The 16983-nt window shown below is 37.0% G+C and overlaps 1 protein-coding gene and 1 non-coding gene across 4 annotated transcripts in view; both read right to left on the bottom strand.

Moving 5' to 3' along the window:
- Positions 1–16983, bottom strand: part of UNC13C (unc-13 homolog C) — an 855380-nt gene that overhangs the window by 341227 nt on the left and 497170 nt on the right. The window lies entirely within an intron of this gene.
- On the bottom strand, positions 4915–5021 carry LOC123328336. The gene has a single exon (XR_006543149.1). It is a non-coding gene; the product is annotated as a U6 spliceosomal RNA (small nuclear RNA).

The raw sequence follows: 16983 nt of genomic DNA, 5'->3' as shown, positions 1-16983 counted from the left end.
GAAGTCATTATGAAAGTAGTATATAAGCAAAGAGTCATTCAAAAATGAGAAATGATCTATAGTTGAACTAGCTATAATGAAGCAACTAAAATAATCTCACACAGCAACTATACCAAGAAAAAAACCAATAGTAAATGAAGTTGCAATTAAAATCATATTCTTCAAGAATCTGTAATGAAATTTCTATAATATTTTAAATGTCATTGTATCAGATTTTGTTAATAGACACATAAGATAGATATTTAATGTATATATAAATGTGAGTTTATATACATATATACACATATATATGCATTGAAACAATCTGTAAGGTTATATTCAAAATATAGGTGGTAAGATCAGTGAAATTTTTTTAGTCTTTATCTTTTTGTTATAATCAACAAAATTTTGTATTTTTAAAAATCTAACAATCATAAATAATCTCTTTCAACTCAAGCTGGAAGGCAGGGAATTGATTGAAAAAATCATCAGCCAGAAACTTGCAAGAGCCATCCAGAGGCAAAGCAGCAGCAGCCTTTCAAACAGTAATTAAATTCTCTAGTTACAGCTTAATTCCTTAAACTCTGACCCACCAAATGGAAATATGAGAGACACTTGTTGCACACATTTCCTGTCAATGATTTATTATGAATTATGTAACCCAGTTCCATCACAGCATAGGTGTCTTATTATTGAATCAAGAGCCCTAACCCTATTATCTTTCAATTGTATTAGAGCAGATAGACAAACTCTAAGTTCAAAACCAGTGCCAGTACACAGGGACTTTTCCCACTACATTTATCAAGGGCATTTAATTATGGGAATTTGAATTGACCAAAAAAAAAAAAGGAAAGAAAACACCACCAGTCCTCAACATGTCCCTTTTGTTTAGGTTTTTCTGATGGTTTTCTATGTAGTAACCAGGTGTTGTAGATCTATTCTAGTACTGTAATAGATCAAAGAACCAAAGGACAAAGATACACCAATCTGATATGATACACCAATTTTGCTGCCCCACCTTAAGCCCTACAATTGGATCATTAATACCTCAAAGCCCTTTGTTCTGTTTTTATATCTAATGTTTCCTTCACAGGTACTAATATTGCAGATAAACTTATTTTAATAGCTGTTTTAAGTATTATTTGACATTAAAGATGATAAAATATTAGTTATGTTAAAGTAATAAAAGTAAGAAATTTTCTTGTTTAGAAAAATTCTTCATGTCAATTTTGCTGTGAAAAGAGAGACCACTTAGGGAGAGAAATCAGAAAACAGGAAGGTCTATATGATACCACTTATATGTGAAATCTAGAAAACAAACTAGAGAAGAACAAAATAGTGCTTACCAGGGACCCAGCAGATGGGGAAATAGGAGACATGATATTTAAAAGTACAAAATAGTAGCTAAATGAGTCCTAAAGATCTAATGTACAGTATAATAAATACAGACAATGATATTATATTATACTCATCAAATCTGCTAAGAGACTAGATCTTAATAATACCATGACAAAAAAGTAATGATAATCATGATATGTGATAGAGGAGCTAGTTAATGCTACAATGGCAACCATATTATAGTATACATGTATAAATCAACCTGCTGTTCCTTAAATTTATATGCCAAATATAATTTTTTTTAATTTTATTTTATTTTATTTTTAAACTTTACATAACTGTATTAGTTTTGCCAAATATCAAAATGAATCCACCACAGGTATACATGTGTTCCCCATCCTGAACCCTCCTCCCTCCTCCCTCCCCATTCCATCCCTCTGGGTCGTCCCAGTGCACCAGCCCCAAGCATCCAGTATCGTGCATCCAACATGGACTGGCGACTCATTTCATACATGATATTTTACATGTTTCAATGCCATTCTCCCAAATCTTCCCACCCTCTCCCTCTCCCACAGAGTCCATAAGACTATTCTATACATCAGTGTCTCTTTTGCTGTCTCGTACACAGGGTTATTGTTACCATCTTTCTAAATTCCATATATATGCGTTAGTATACTGTATTGGTGTTTTTCTTTCTGGCTTACTTCACTCTGTATAATAGGCTCCAGTTTCATCCACCTCATTAGAACTGATTCAAATGTATTCTTTTTAATGGCTGAGTAATACTCCATTGTGTATATGTACCACAGCTTTCTTATCCATTCATCTGCTGATGGGCATCTAGGTTGCTTCCATGTCCTGGCTATTATAAACAGTGCTGCGATGAACATTGGGGTACACGTGTCTCTTTCCCTTCTGGTTTCCTCAGTGTGTATGCCCAGCAGTGGGATTGCTGGATCATAAGGCAGTTCTATTTCCAGTTTTTTAAGGAATCTCCACACTGTTCTCCATAGTGGCTGTACTAGTTTGCATTCCCACCAACAGTGTAAGAGGGTTCCCTTTTCTCCACACCCTCTCCAGCATTTATTACTTGTAGACTTTTGGATCGCAGCCATTCTGACTGGTGTGAAATGGTACCTCATAGTGGTTTTGATTTGCATTTCTCTGATAATGAGTGATGTTGAGCATCTTTTCATGTGTTTGTTAGCCATCTGTATGTCTTCTTTGGAGAAATGTCTATTTAGTTCTTTGGCCCATTTTTTGATTGGGTCATTTATTTTTCTGGAGTTGAGCTGTAGGAGTTGCTTGTATATTCTCGAGATTAGTTGTTTGTCAGTTGCTTCATTTGCTATTATCTTCTCCCATTCTGAAGGCTGTCTTTTCACCTTGCTAATAGTTTCCTTTGATGTGCAGAAGCTTTTAAGGTTAATTAGGTCCCATTTGTTTATTTTGCTTTTATTTCCAATATTCTGGGAGGTGGGTCATAGAGGATCCTGCTGTGATGTATGTCAGAGAGTGTTTTGCCTATGTTCTCCTCTAGGAGTTTTATAGTTTCTGGTCTTACGTTGAGATCTTTAATCCATTTTGAGTTTATTTTTGTGTATGGTGTTAGAAAGTGTTCTAGTTTCATTCTTTTACAAGTGGTTGACCAGAGTTCCCAGCACCACTTGTTAAAGAGACTGTCTTTTCTCCATTGTATATTCTTGCCTCCTTTGTCAAAGATAAGGTGTCCATATGTGCGTGGATTTATCTCTGGGCTTTCTATTTTGTTCCATTGATCTATATTTCTGTCTTTGTGCCAGTACCATACTGTCTTGATAACTGTGGCTTTGTAGTAGAGCCTGAAGTCAGGTAGGTTGATTCCTCCAGTTCCATTCTTCTTTCTCAAGATCGCTTTGGCTATTCGAGGTTTTTTGTTTTTCCATACAAATTGTGAAATTATTTGTTCTAGCTCTGTGAAGAATGCTGTTGGTAGCTTGATAGGGATTGCATTGAATCTATAGATTGCTTTGGGTAGTATACTCATTTTCACTATATTGATTCTTCCAATCCATGAACATGGTATATTTCTCCATCTGTTAGTGTCCTCTTTGATTTCTTTCACCAGTGTTTATAGTTTTCTATATATAGGTCTTTAGATTCTTTAGGTAGATATATTCCTAAGTATTTTACTCTTTCCGTTGCAATGGTGAATGGAATTGTTTCCTTAATTTCTCTTTCTGTTTTCTCATTATTAGTGTATAGGAATGCAAGGGATTTCTGGGTGTTGATTTTATATCCTGCAACTTTACTATAGTCATTGATTAGTTCTAGTAATTTTCTGGTGGAGTCTTTAGGGTTTTCTATGTAGAGGATCATGTCATCTGCAAACAGTGAGAGCTTTACTTCTTCTTTTCCAATTTGGATTCCTTTTATTTCTTTTTCTGTTCTGATTGCTGTGGCCAAAACTTCCAAAACTATGTTGAATAGTAATGGTGAAAGTGGGCACCCTTGTCTCGTTCCTGACTTTAGAGGAAATGCTTTCAATTTTTCATCATTGAGGATAATGTTTGCTGTGGGTTTGTCATATATAGCTTTTATTATGTTGAGGTATGTTCCTTCTATTCCTGCTTTCTGGAGAGTTTTGATCATAAATGGATGTTGAATTTTGTCAAAGGCTTTCTCTGCATCTATTGAGATAATCATATGGTTTTTATTTTTCAATTTGTTAATGTGGTGAATTACATTGATTGATTTGCGGATATTGAAGAATCCTTGCATCCCTGGGATAAAGCCCACTTGGTCATGGTGTATGATCTTTTAATGTGTTGTTGGATTCTGATTGCTAGAATTTTGTTAAGGATTTTTGCATCTATGTTCATCAGTGATATTGGCCTGTAGTTTTCTTTTTTTGTGGGATCTTTGTCAGGTTTTGGTATTAGGGTGATGGTGGCCTCATAGAATGAGTTTGGAAGTTTACCATCCTCTGCAATTTTCTGGAAGAGTTTGAGCAGGATAGGTGTTAGCTCTTCTCTAAATTTTTGGTAGAATTCAGCTGTGAAGCCGTCTGGACCTGGGCTTTTGTTTGCTGGAAGGTTTTTTATTACAGTTTCAATTTCCGTGCTTGTGATGGGTCTGTTAAGATTTTCTATTTCTTCCTGGTTGAGTTTTGGAAAGTTGTACTTTTCTAAGAATTTGTCTATTTCTTCCTCGTTGTCCATTTTATTGGCATATAATTGTTGATAGTAGTCTCTTATGATCCTTTGTATTTCTGTGTTGTCTGTTGTGATCTCTCCATTTTCATTTCTAATTTTATTGATTTGATTTTTCTCCCTTTGTTTCTTGATGAGTCTGGCTAATGGTTTGTCAATTTTATTTATCCTTTCAAAGAACCAGCTTTTGGTTTTGTTGATTTTTGCTATGGTCTCTTTTGTTTCTTTTGCATTTATTTCTGCTCTAATTTTTAAGATTTCTTTCCTTCTACTAACCCTGGGGTTCTTCATTTCTTCCTTTTCTAGTTGCTTTAGGTGTAGAGTTAGGTTATTTATTTGACTTTTTTCTTGTTTCTTGAGGTGTGCCTGTATTGCTATGAACTTTCCCCTTAGGACTGCTTTTACCAAAAATATGGAACGCTTCACGAATTTGCGTGTCATCCTTGCGCAGGGGCCATGCTAATCTTCTCTGTATCGTTCCAATTTTAGTATATGTGCTGCCGAAGCGAGCACCAAATATAATTTTTTTAAAAAGCAATGGCATATATAGAAAACAGAAGGATCAAATTACTGTCTCAAAAAATAGGAGAAACATAAATGAGTGTGAGTATAAGATAGTGTGCAATAAGGGTGGTTTCTATTCACCACCTCCCTTGGTTCACCAAACATTTTTCCAGCTCAGACACTTTTTCATTGTGTTTCCGAGGGCAAGGATGTCTTTTACCTAGTCCTCTACCTGATGAACATCTACCTGCCTCTCAATACCTGATAGAAGATCACCTCTGTATGAAAATTCCCTAAAAAAACATTTTTTCCAGTCCCTAGCACCTAGAGCAATTAGATATGAAAAAATTATTTACCAAAAATATAAGAAAATATCATTGGTCAGAGAAATCATACTCTTCATACTATTGTTCTTTAACTATTACAAATGTGCATATTCCAATTAGTGGCTACTTGTATAGCTGAAAATTAACCATTTGCTTGAAGTTGGGAGAAAGATTCACTTTGGAAAAATGTTTGACATTGGATTCAAAGCATTATCTTTCTAAATCTGACTTTTCTTTAAACGGTGACATGCATTTTGCTTTCTAAAACTAACTTGTCCGAAGATAAACTGCCTGTCAATGATCTGTAGGGCAGAAGATAGTCAGTTCAGTTCAGTGGCTCAGTCGTGTCCGACTCTTTGCGACCCCATGGACTGCAGCATGCCAGGCTTCCCTGTCCATTACCAACTCCCAGAGTTTAGTCAAACTCATACCCATCGAATTGGTGATGTCATCCAACTATCTCATCCTCTGTCATCCCCTGCTCCTCCTGCCTTCAATCTTTCCCAGCATCAGGGTCTTTCCAAATGAGTCAACTCTTCGTATCAGGTAGCCAAAGTACTGGAGTTTCAGCTTCAGCATCAGTCCTTCCAATGCATATTCAGGACTGATTTCCTTTAGGATGGACTGGTTGGATCTTGCAGTCCAAGGGACTCTCAAGAGTCTTCTCCAACACCACAGTTCAAAAGCATCAATTCTTTGGCGCTCAGCTTTCTTTAGAGTCTAACTCTCACATCCGTACATGACTACTGGAAAAACCAAAGCTTTGACTAGATGGACCTTTGTTGGCAAAGTAATGTCTCTGCTTTTTAATATGCCGTCTAGGTTAGTCATAAATTTTCTTCCAAGGAGCAAGTGTCTTTTAATTTCATGGCTGAAATCACCATCTACAGTGATTTTGGAGCCCCTCAAAATAAAGTCTGTTATCTTTTCATTGTTTCCTCATCTATTTGCCATGAAGTGATGGGACCAGATGCCATGATCTTAGTTTTCTGAATGTTAAGCCAACTTTTTCACTCTGTTTCACTTTCATCAAGAGGCTCTTTAGTTCTTCGCTTTCTGCCATAAGGGTGGTGTCATCTGCATATCTGAGGTTACTGATATTTCTCCCAGCAACGTTGATTCCAGCTTGTGCTGGAATCCAGCCCAGTGTTTCTCATGATAATATTCTGCATATAAGTTAAATAAGCAGGGTGGCAATATACAGCTTTGGCATACTCCTTTCCCTATTTGGAACCAGTCTGTTGTTCCATGTCCAGTTCTAACTGTTGCTTCATGACCTGCATACAGATTTCTCAAGAGGCAGGTCAGGTGTTCTGGTATTCCCATCTCTTGAATTTTCCACAGTTTGTTGTGATGCACACAGTCAAAGCTTTGGAATAGTCTATCAAGCAGAAGTAGATGATTTTCTGGAACTCTCTTGCTTTTTCAATGATCCAGTGGATGTTGGCAATTTGATCTCTGATGCCTCTGCCTTTTCTAAAACCAGCTTGAACATCTGGAAGTTCACAGTTCACATATTGTTGAAGCCTGGCTTGGAGAATTTTGAGCATTACTTTTTACTAGCGTGTGAGATGAGTGCAATTGTGCAGTAGTTTGACCATTATTTGGCATTGCCTTTTTTGGGATTGGAATGAAAACTGACTTTTTCCAGTCCTGTGGCCACTGCTGAGTTTTCCAAATTTGCTGGCATACTGAGTGCAGCACTTTCACAGCATCGTCTTTCAGGTTTTGAAATAGCTCAACTGCAATTCCATCACCACCACTAGCTTTGTTCGTAGTGATGCTTCTCCTTATTGCCAAATTCAGACTTAAATTGAAAAAGTAGGGAAAACCTGAAGATCATTCAGGTCTGACCTTAATCAATCCCTTACTATTATACAGTGGAAGTGACAAATAGATTCAAGGGATTATATCCAATAGACAGAGTGTCTGAAGAACTATGGGCAGAGGTTCCTGACATTGTATAGGAGGCAGGGATCAAGATCATCCCCAAGAAAAAGAAATGCAAAAAAGCAAAATGGCTGTCTGGGGAGGCCTTACAAATAGCTGTGAAAAGAAAAGAAGCGAAAAGCAAAGGAGAAAAGGAAAGATATACCCATTTGAATGCAGAGTTCCAAAGAATAGCAAGGAGAGATAAGAAAGCCCTTCTTAGTGATCAATGCAAAGAAAGAGAGGAAAGCAATAGAATGGAAAAGGCTAGAGATCTCTTCAAGATAATTAGAGATACCAAGGGAACATTTCATGCAAAGATGGGCACAATAAAGGACAGAAATGGTATGGACCTAACAGAAGCAGAAGATATTAAGAAGAGGTGGCAAGAATACAGAGAACTATACAAAAAAGATCCCCATGACCCAGATAATCACAATGGTATGATCACTCACCTAAGGCAAAAGATAATGTAACTGTAACGAGCCGGAACAGTATATGTTGCCATTGCTTTGTGGTTGTCTTATTCAGCCTCTGATATCCCAAGGTCTATGATTTATATGGTAAGTTGTCTTTTTCATCTTACTTTCAAGCCAATGTTCATAGGCATAATGGAGTAATGACAAAACCAAATTGAAAAAAAGATCTCCCTGATTTAAATTCCATTTGAGCCATTTACTAGCAATATGGTTTTAGGCAATTTATGTGATTACATTGGGCCTTCAAGGCCAATCTATAAAACTATTATAGAACATCAATAATAATCTTTTAAACATGATTAAATATATAAAAAACACAGAATTATGCTTGGCACTTAGAAGGCTTTAACTAGACTAGCTAACTAATACAGCTAATTACATAATTCAAACATATATTTTGCTTTAATAGCAAAGGACAAGTTACTGCAAATTTCTAAAATAGGGAAAATTTTAGTTAGCCTAATTATCAAAACACTGAAAATTAAATGCTTGATGCATACTGATATAGTAAAATTTTATTCAACTACTAAAACAATGTTTTAGATGAAAATTTTTATCAGGGGACTCTCTTCTTTTTCCATTGATCTCTATGTCTGTCTTTATGATAGTACCACAGTATTTCAGTAACAGTGGCCACTCAGTCATGTCCGACTCTTTGGTGACTCCATGGACTGTAGCCCACCAGGATCCTCTGTCCATGAGATTACCAAGGCAAGAATACCAGAGTGAGTTGCTATTTCCTTCTCCAGGGTATCTTCCCAACTCAGGGAATGAATACATGTCTCCATGTCTTCTGCACTGAAGGTGGATTCTTTACCACTGAGCCACTAGGGATTGGATTTTTTTTTCTCCTCAACAAAATTTTAAGTGTAAGGTACAATATTGTTGGGTGTAAGTACACAGCATATATATAGCAGATCCTCAAACTTCTCTTGCTTAATTGAAAATCTGTGCCTATTGATTAGTAAACTCCCATTTCTCACTCTCTAGCTTCCAAAACCATCATTTTGGTCTATGATTCTGTTACTATTACTATTTCAAATATCTCATAAAAGTGGAATAATGCAGTATTTGTCTTTTTGTAACTGGCTTAGCATAACATCTTTAAGGTTCATCCTTATTGACACATATTGTAGAATTTCCTCCTTTTGTAAGGATGAATAATATCACATTGTATGTACATATCACATTTTCTTTATTCATTCACCTGTCATTGGACAGTGAGGTTGTTTCCACATCTTGGCTACTGTGAGTAACACTGAATGTGGAAGTACTAATAACTCCTTGAGATTCTGATTTCAATTCTTTTGGATATATGCCCATAAGCCAGCTTGCTGGATTATATGCTAGTTTTATTTTCAAATTTTTGAGTAAACTCCATACTGTTTTCCATAGCAGCTGCACCATTTTGCATTCCCACCAACAGTGGAAAGGTTCACACAAGGGGGAAAAGATAGATAGGAACTGAAACCACAGAGAAAAGTCCCATCCAGCAGGAGACTGAAACATGGAAGAGACCCAGGCATTATGTTGATGCTCTGCAAGGCAGAGAGGGAAGGAAAAAACATACTCTGGCTTCTCCCATTCTCCCACCTTTGATCTTACGGCAATGCTTTCTCATAGCGAAATCTAGTTGGCACAGAAATCTGGCCTTCCGAGTTCAGTTCCCTGACATAAAGAGCATGCCAAAGACATTTCAGGGAATAAACGGTATAGCTAACAGGTAAATGACCAGCATATATGCCAAACTCATGTAGAAAGCACCATAAAGAAATATGTTACTTAATTCGAAGTATTTCTTTGCTTCTCTCTTGTACTCCTTTTAGCATTGGCTTGTCCTTCCCTGACAGCTCTTAACATTTGCATTGTCATAGATAAAACTCCTTAATGCTAAAAGCATTTTTTTAGAGTATATCCTTTAATTTCCTTATTTGAGGAAAGGAAACTGATAGAGAATAATATTTTTTGTAATAACACAATGAGTGATTTGGAAAGAAAATTATGAGTATAAAAGTGCTTTGAGAAGATAACAGTGCTTTAAAATATGAACCATTTTATTATCATTATTATTATATAGCCACTCTGTATACATATATGGATGCTTTAAAACTTTTAAAATATATTGTTTTTTCACAAAGACGGAGCATCCCTCTACCAATTTCCACTGCAATAAGAACAATTTGTATCACATTGTATTTAGTGCACTACTTCACTCATTGAATGTTACTGTCAATATTTTAATGGAAATATATTGTTAATGTTAGTTTTTAACCTTTAAAAGGTTTGATACTTGATTTATATAATTGTATTTAATTTTACAATTGTGAGATCATACTCCCTCCACATGCCATTTAGAATCTTTATAAATTGTGTCCATCCTGAAATATACACATGTACATCATTCCTTTTAATGATTATATGATATATTCAATTATATGATGGATCCTAATTGAATTCATCCACTTTAGTAGATAGTAAATGGCTATTTAGGTGGCTTCTAATATACTACTGCAGTACTACTGTAAAAATATTCTAGTCTGAGAAATTATTAAAAGTGGATTTTTTAGTTTGGAAATTATGTCAGTTACACATATCTGTATCAGTTCAGTCTCTCAGTCATGTCCGATTGCTTGCGACCCCATGAATCGCAGCACGCCAGGCCTTCCTGTCCATCACCAACTCCGGGAGTTCACTCAGACTCACATCCATTGAGTCAGTGATGCCATCCAGCCATCTCATCCTCTGTCGTCCCCTTCTCCTCCTGCCCCCAATCCCTCCCAGCATCAGAGTCTTTTCCAACGAGTCAACTCTTCTCATGAGGTGGCCAAAGGACTGGAGGTTCAGCTTTAGCATCAGTCCTGCCAAAGAAATCCCAGGGCTGATCTCCTTCAGAATGGACTGGATGGATCTCCTTGCAGTCCAAGGGACTCTCAAGAGTCTTCTCCAACACCACAGTTCAAAAGCATCAATTCTTTGGCACTCACCCTTCTTCACAGTCCAACTCTCACATCCATACATGACCACAGTAAAAACCATAGCCTTGACTAGATGGACCTTTGTTGGCAAAGTAATGTCTCTGCTTTTGAATCTGCTATCTAGGTTGGTCATAACTTTCCTTCCAAGGAGTAAGAGTCTTTTAATTTCATGGCTGCAGTCACCATCTGCAGTGATTTTGGAGCCCAGAAAAATAAAGTCTGACACTGTTTCCACTGTTTCCCCATCTATTTGCCATGAAGTGATGGGACCAGATGCCATGATCTTTATTTTCTGAATGTTGAGCTTTAAGCCAACTTTTTCACTCTCCACTTTCACCTTCATCAAGAGGCTTTTTAGTTCCTCTTCACTTTCTGCCGTAAGGGTGGTGTCATCTGCATATCTGAGGTTATTGATATTTCTCCCAGCAATCTTGATTCCAGCTTGTGCTTCATCCAGCCCAGCATTTCTCATGATGTACTCTGCATAGAAGTTAAATAAGCAGGGTGACAATATACAGCCTTGACGTACTCCTTTTCCTATTTGGAATCAGTCTGTTGTTCTATGTCTAGTTCTAACTGTTGCTTCCTGACCTGCATACAGATTTCTCAAGAGGCAGGTCAGGTGGTCTGGTATTCCCATCTCTTTAAGAATTTTCCACAGTTTATTGTGATCCACACAGTCAAAGGCTTTGGCTTAGTCAATAAAGCAGAAATAGATGTTTTTCTGGAACTCTCTTGCTTTTTCCATGATCCAGCAGATGTTGGCAATTTGATCTCTGGTTCCTCTGCCTTTTCTAAAACCAGTTTGAACATCTGGAAGTTCACGTAGCCTGAACATCAGGCTTCACGTATTGCTGAAGCCTGACTTGGAGAATTTTGAGCATTACTTTACTAGCATGTGAGATGAGTGCAATTGTGCGGTAGTTTGAGCATTCTTTGGCATTGCCTTTCTTTGGGATTGGAATGAAAACTGACCTTTTTCAGTCCTGTGGCCACTGCTGAGTTTTCCAAATTTGCTGGCATATTGAGTGCAGCACTTTCACAGCATCATCTTTCAGGATTTGGAATAGCTCAACTGGAATTCCATCACCTCCACTAGCTTTGTTTGTAGTGATGCTTCCTAAGGCCCACTTGACTTCACATTCCAGGATGTCTGGCTCTAGGTCAGTGATCACACCATCGTGATTATCTGGGTCATGAAGATCTTTTTTGTACAATTCTTCTGTGTTCTTGCCTCCTCTTCTTAATATCTTCTGCTTTTGTTAGGTCCATACCATGTCTGTCCTTTATCGAGCCCATCTTTGCATGAAATGTTCCCTTGGTATCTCTGATTTTCTTGGAGAGATCTCTAGTCTTTCCCATTCTGTTGTTTTCCTCTATTTCTTTGCATTGATCGCTGAAGAAGGCTTTCTTATCTCTTCTTGCTATTCTTTGGAACTCTGCATTCAGATGCTTATATCTTTCCTTTTCTCCTTTGCTTTTCACTTCTCTTCTTTTCATAGCTATTTGTAAGGCCTCCCCAGACAGCCATTTTGCTTTTTTGCATTTCTTTTCCATGGGGATGGTCTTTATCCCTGTCTCCTGTACAATGTCACGAACCTCATTCCATAGTTCATCAGGCACTCTATCTATCAGATCTAGGCCCTTAAATCTATTTTCATTTCCACTGTGTAATCATAAGGGATTTGATTTAGGTCATACCTGAATGGTCTAGTGGTTTTCCCCACTTTCTTCAATTTAAGTCTGAATTTGGTAATAAGGAGTTCATGATCTGAGCCATATCTGTATATCAGCTTGCAAAATAGGAGACCCAGGTTCAATCCCTGGGTTGGGAAGATGGCTCAGAGAAGGGAATGGCTACCCACTCCAGTATCTTTACCTAGAGAATTCCATGGACAGAGGAGCCTAGTGGGCTACAGTCCATGCAGTTTCAAAGAGTTGGACATGACTGAACAACTAACATATACACACATTACTAAATAATTCTGCAGAAAGCATATATGTGTTTACACTTATACCTGTTTCTCTATACAATCATTAGTATTTAATAGTATCACTTTTCAATCTTTGCTACTCAGAAAATTTAAATATACTTTCTCATATATAATGACTTTTAGGAAGCACATCTTTTATATATGAATGACATATGTATATACAATATGTGTGCAATATTTTCCTCTTTCCCACACCAGTTCAACTGAAAAGGAGGAAAAAAAAATGAAAAATTCCCTCCTCCAAAGAGACCTCTAAGAGCTTATGATTATTTTTTGCCAGAGACAAAGGGTTAAATTAAATAGCCAGAATTTGTCCCTGGCAAGAGAACAGAATCAGTCAGCATGAATTTTTATAGGCACTTAAGTAACCTTTCTCTTAAATTCTCCCCTTCACTCTTTGCTAGAAAAGAACAACTGCTATTCTCTAGAGGAACTCTGGAGCAATAATTGGAGAGTCAGGAGCAAACTGAAGTTATACCAGCTGCCTAATCAGACCTTATCTAAATACCACACTTGAAGCAGAAGCAGTGATCATAAAGGTAAATACTATTAACTAATATCCCTCTCAACCCAAACATCAGCAACACAGCAACAATGCACAGGCTTGTGGAAGACTTCTGCACAAATGACCAAGACATTGCTAAAAAAAAAAAAAAGAGAGAGAGAGAGAGAAGAAATTTAGAAAAGGCTGCCTTCCAATAGACTTTTCCACTTAAATCTAAGCTCAACCAATTATCGGGAATACAACAATTGAGCTTAAGAACTCATAAATAGTAATACTGGGTATACGTCAGACCTCTCTGGATTCTTTTGCTGGATGTTACGGAAAATACAAAGAAAAGCAATTCAAAAAGAAAAGAAATACCACAATGCTGAAGCCACTCGACAGCATCTGTGTTATTTTGACTTTGGTCCTCATTATAGTAACAATCTTTCATCATTAAAATATAAACTCAAATGTCTTGAAAAGTAGATCTGCTTAATTATGAATATTTAGCCAAAATTTACATTAAAAAACATCCCTTTGAGTCTTTTCAGACTTCCGAAAGGATCCAGTTTAATCAACCATGTGAGTGTGCATGCACGTGCATGCTCATGCTCAGCCATGTCTGACTCTTTGTGACCCAATGGACTGTGGCTTGCCAGACACCTCTGTCATGGAGTTTTCCAGGCAAGAATAGTGGAGTGGATTGCCATTTCCTTCTCCAGGTGGGTCTCCCTGGCCCAGGGATTGAACCCATGTCTTCTGAGTCTCCTGCACTGGCAGGCAGATTCTTTACCTCTGGGTCACCTGGGAAACAAATCAACTACAAACATAGCTTAAGTTAAAAAAAAAAAAAGTATAAAAAACACTATCCTCCAGATGATATAAATATATAACTTATTATTCACATAGAATTAATTTCAAAAGAAATTATTACTGTAGGCTGAACCATATGAAATTATAGTTTTTATAGGTCAAAAAAATTATCAGCAATTTCATGTGGCTTGATCTAGCCATAACTACTAGCTCCATATAAAAACATCTTGTTTATGTCCTAATTGAAAATTCACTTTGTACTTGGCCAGTACAAGAAATTCTATGCGATTAAAAAAATGAGTGCATTTATAAAACCTAGTCTGATCATTAATCAAGATACTAAAGAAATTAGTGATGGTGGTTGGAGAAGGCACATAAAGAAAACCACTAAATAACAATGATATTCAAGATTTACTAAATTGAAGTCACTGGAGAATGGCATTGATCCTAGAGAAAATATTTGAAGAGATAATAGCTGAAAGCTTCCTTAACATAGAAAAGGAAATAGTCAATCAAGTCCAGGAAGTACAGAGTTCCAGGAAGGATAAACCCGAGGAGGAATGCCCCAAGACACACAGTAATCAAACTAACAAAAATTAAAGGCAGGGATAAAATATTAAAAGCAACAATGGAAAAATGACAAGTAACTTTCAAGGGAACTCCCATCAGGCTATCAGCTGATTTCTCAACAGATACTCTACAAGCGAGAAGGGAATGGCATGATATATGTAAAGTGATGAAAGGGAAGAACCTACAACCAAGAATAAATACTCTACCCAGAAAGACTTTCATTCAGAAATTATGGAGAAACGAAAAGCTTTTCAGACAAGCAAAAGTTAAGAGAATTCAGCACTACCAAACCAGCTTTATAGCAAATGCTAAAGGAACTTTTCAAGGCAGGAAACATAAGAGAAGGAAAAGACCTACGGAAAATAAACCTAAAACAATTAAGAAAACAGTGATAGGATCAAATGAACCAACTAGAAGACAGACTAACTAGGTGGATGAAAACATGTGCAACGCAGGCACTTCCAATTTCCACATAACACTGCTTGACCCCCAAACTGTATGTAGTTTATACTGTTAGGGTGATCATGTTCCCATTATGTCTTGCAATTGTAATTATTTTTTATTTTTTGTCTGCCTACTGATTGTGAAAACTGAAAAACATCTTTCACTATTGTGATTATGTAACTATTACTCACTTAATACCACTGTATCATGTTTGGTCAACAGAAAAATAAGAGAACTCTATATCACCAAAACTACAATAGAAAAACCTTAATCACTTTTTAAAATCCAGATGCATATCAGAATTATGCTGAAATGTTTTGAAAAATACAAATGCCCAGGTATTTCTTTCTTTTCTCCAGAGTTCCAAATGTTTCTAATGAGTAGCTATCTTTTTTTTTTTAATTTTATTTTATTTTTAAACTTTACAATATTGTATTGGTTTTGCCAAATATCGAAATGAATCCACCACAGGTATACATGTGTTCCCCATCCTGAACCCTGCTCTCCTCCCTCCCCATACCATCCCTCTGGGTCGTCCCAGTACACCAGCCTCAAGCATCCAGTATCGTGCATCGAACCTGGACTGGCGACTCGTTTCATACATGATAGTATACATGTTTCAATGCCATTCTCCCAAATCTTCCCACCCTCTCCCTCTCCCACAGAGTCCATAAGACTGTTCTATACATCAGTGTCTCTTTTGCTGTCTCGTATACAGGGTTATTGTTACCATCTTTCTAAATTCCATATATATGTGTTAGTATACTGTATTGGTGTTTTTCTTTCTGGCTTACTTCACTCTGTATAATAGGCTCCAGTTTCATCCACCTCATTAGAACTGATTCAAATGAATTCTTTTTAATGGCTGAGTAATACTCCATTGTGTATAGGTACCACAGCTTTCTTATCCATTCATCTGCTGATGGACATCTAGGTTGCTTCCATGTCCTGGCTATTACAAACAGTGCTGCGATGAACATTGGGGTACACGTGTCTCTTTCCCTTCTGGTTTCCTCAGTGTGTACGCCCAGCAGTGGGATTGCTGGATCATAAGGCAGGTCTATTTCCAGTTTTTTAAGGAATCTCCACACTGTTCTCCATAGTGGCTGTACTAGTTTGCATTCCCACCAACAGTGTAAGAGGGTTCCCTTTTCTCCACATCCTCTCCAGCATTTATTGCTTGTAGACTTTTGGATCACATCCATTCTGACTGGCGTGAAATGGTACCTCATAGTGGTTTTGATTTGCATTTCTCTGATAATGAGTGATGTTGAGCATCTTTTCATGTGTTTGTGAGCCATCTGTATGTCTTCTTTGGAGAAATGTCTATTTAGTTCTTTGGCCCATTTTTTGATTGGGTCATTTATTTTTCTGGAATTGAGGTGTAGGAGTTGCTTGTATATTTTTGAGATTAGTTGTTTGTCAATTGCTTCATTTGCTATTATTTTCTCCCATTCTGAAGGCTGTCTTTTCACCTTGCTAATAGTTTCCTTTGTTGTGCAGAAGCTTTTAAGTTTAATTAGGTCCCATTTGTTTATTTTTGCTTTTATTTCCAATATTCTGGGAGGTGGGTCATAGAGGATCCTGCTTTGATGTATTTCGGAGAGTGTTTGGCCTATGTTCTCCTCTAGGAGTTTTAGTTTCTAGTCTTACATTTAGATCTTCAATCCATTTTGAGTTTATTTTTGTGTATGGTGTTAGAAAGTGCTCTAGTTTCATTCTTTTACAAGTGGTTGACCAGTTTTCCCAGCACCACTTGTTAAAGAGATTGTCTTTAATCCATTGTATATTCTTGCCTCCTTTGTCAAAGAAAAGGTGTCCATATGTGTGTGGATTAATCTCTGGGCTTTCTATTTTGTTCCATTGATCTATATTTCTGTCTTTGTGCCAGTACCATACTGTCTTGATGACTGTGGCTTTGTAGTACAGCCTGAAGTCAGGTAGGTTGATTCCT

Source organism: Bubalus bubalis, chromosome 11 (assembly GCF_019923935.1).
Source record: "Bubalus bubalis isolate 160015118507 breed Murrah chromosome 11, NDDB_SH_1, whole genome shotgun sequence".
Classification (NCBI taxonomy): domain Eukaryota; kingdom Metazoa; phylum Chordata; class Mammalia; order Artiodactyla; family Bovidae; genus Bubalus; species Bubalus bubalis.
Note: the sequence above shows the minus strand (reverse complement) of the source record. Positions and strands in the feature narration are given on the sequence as shown.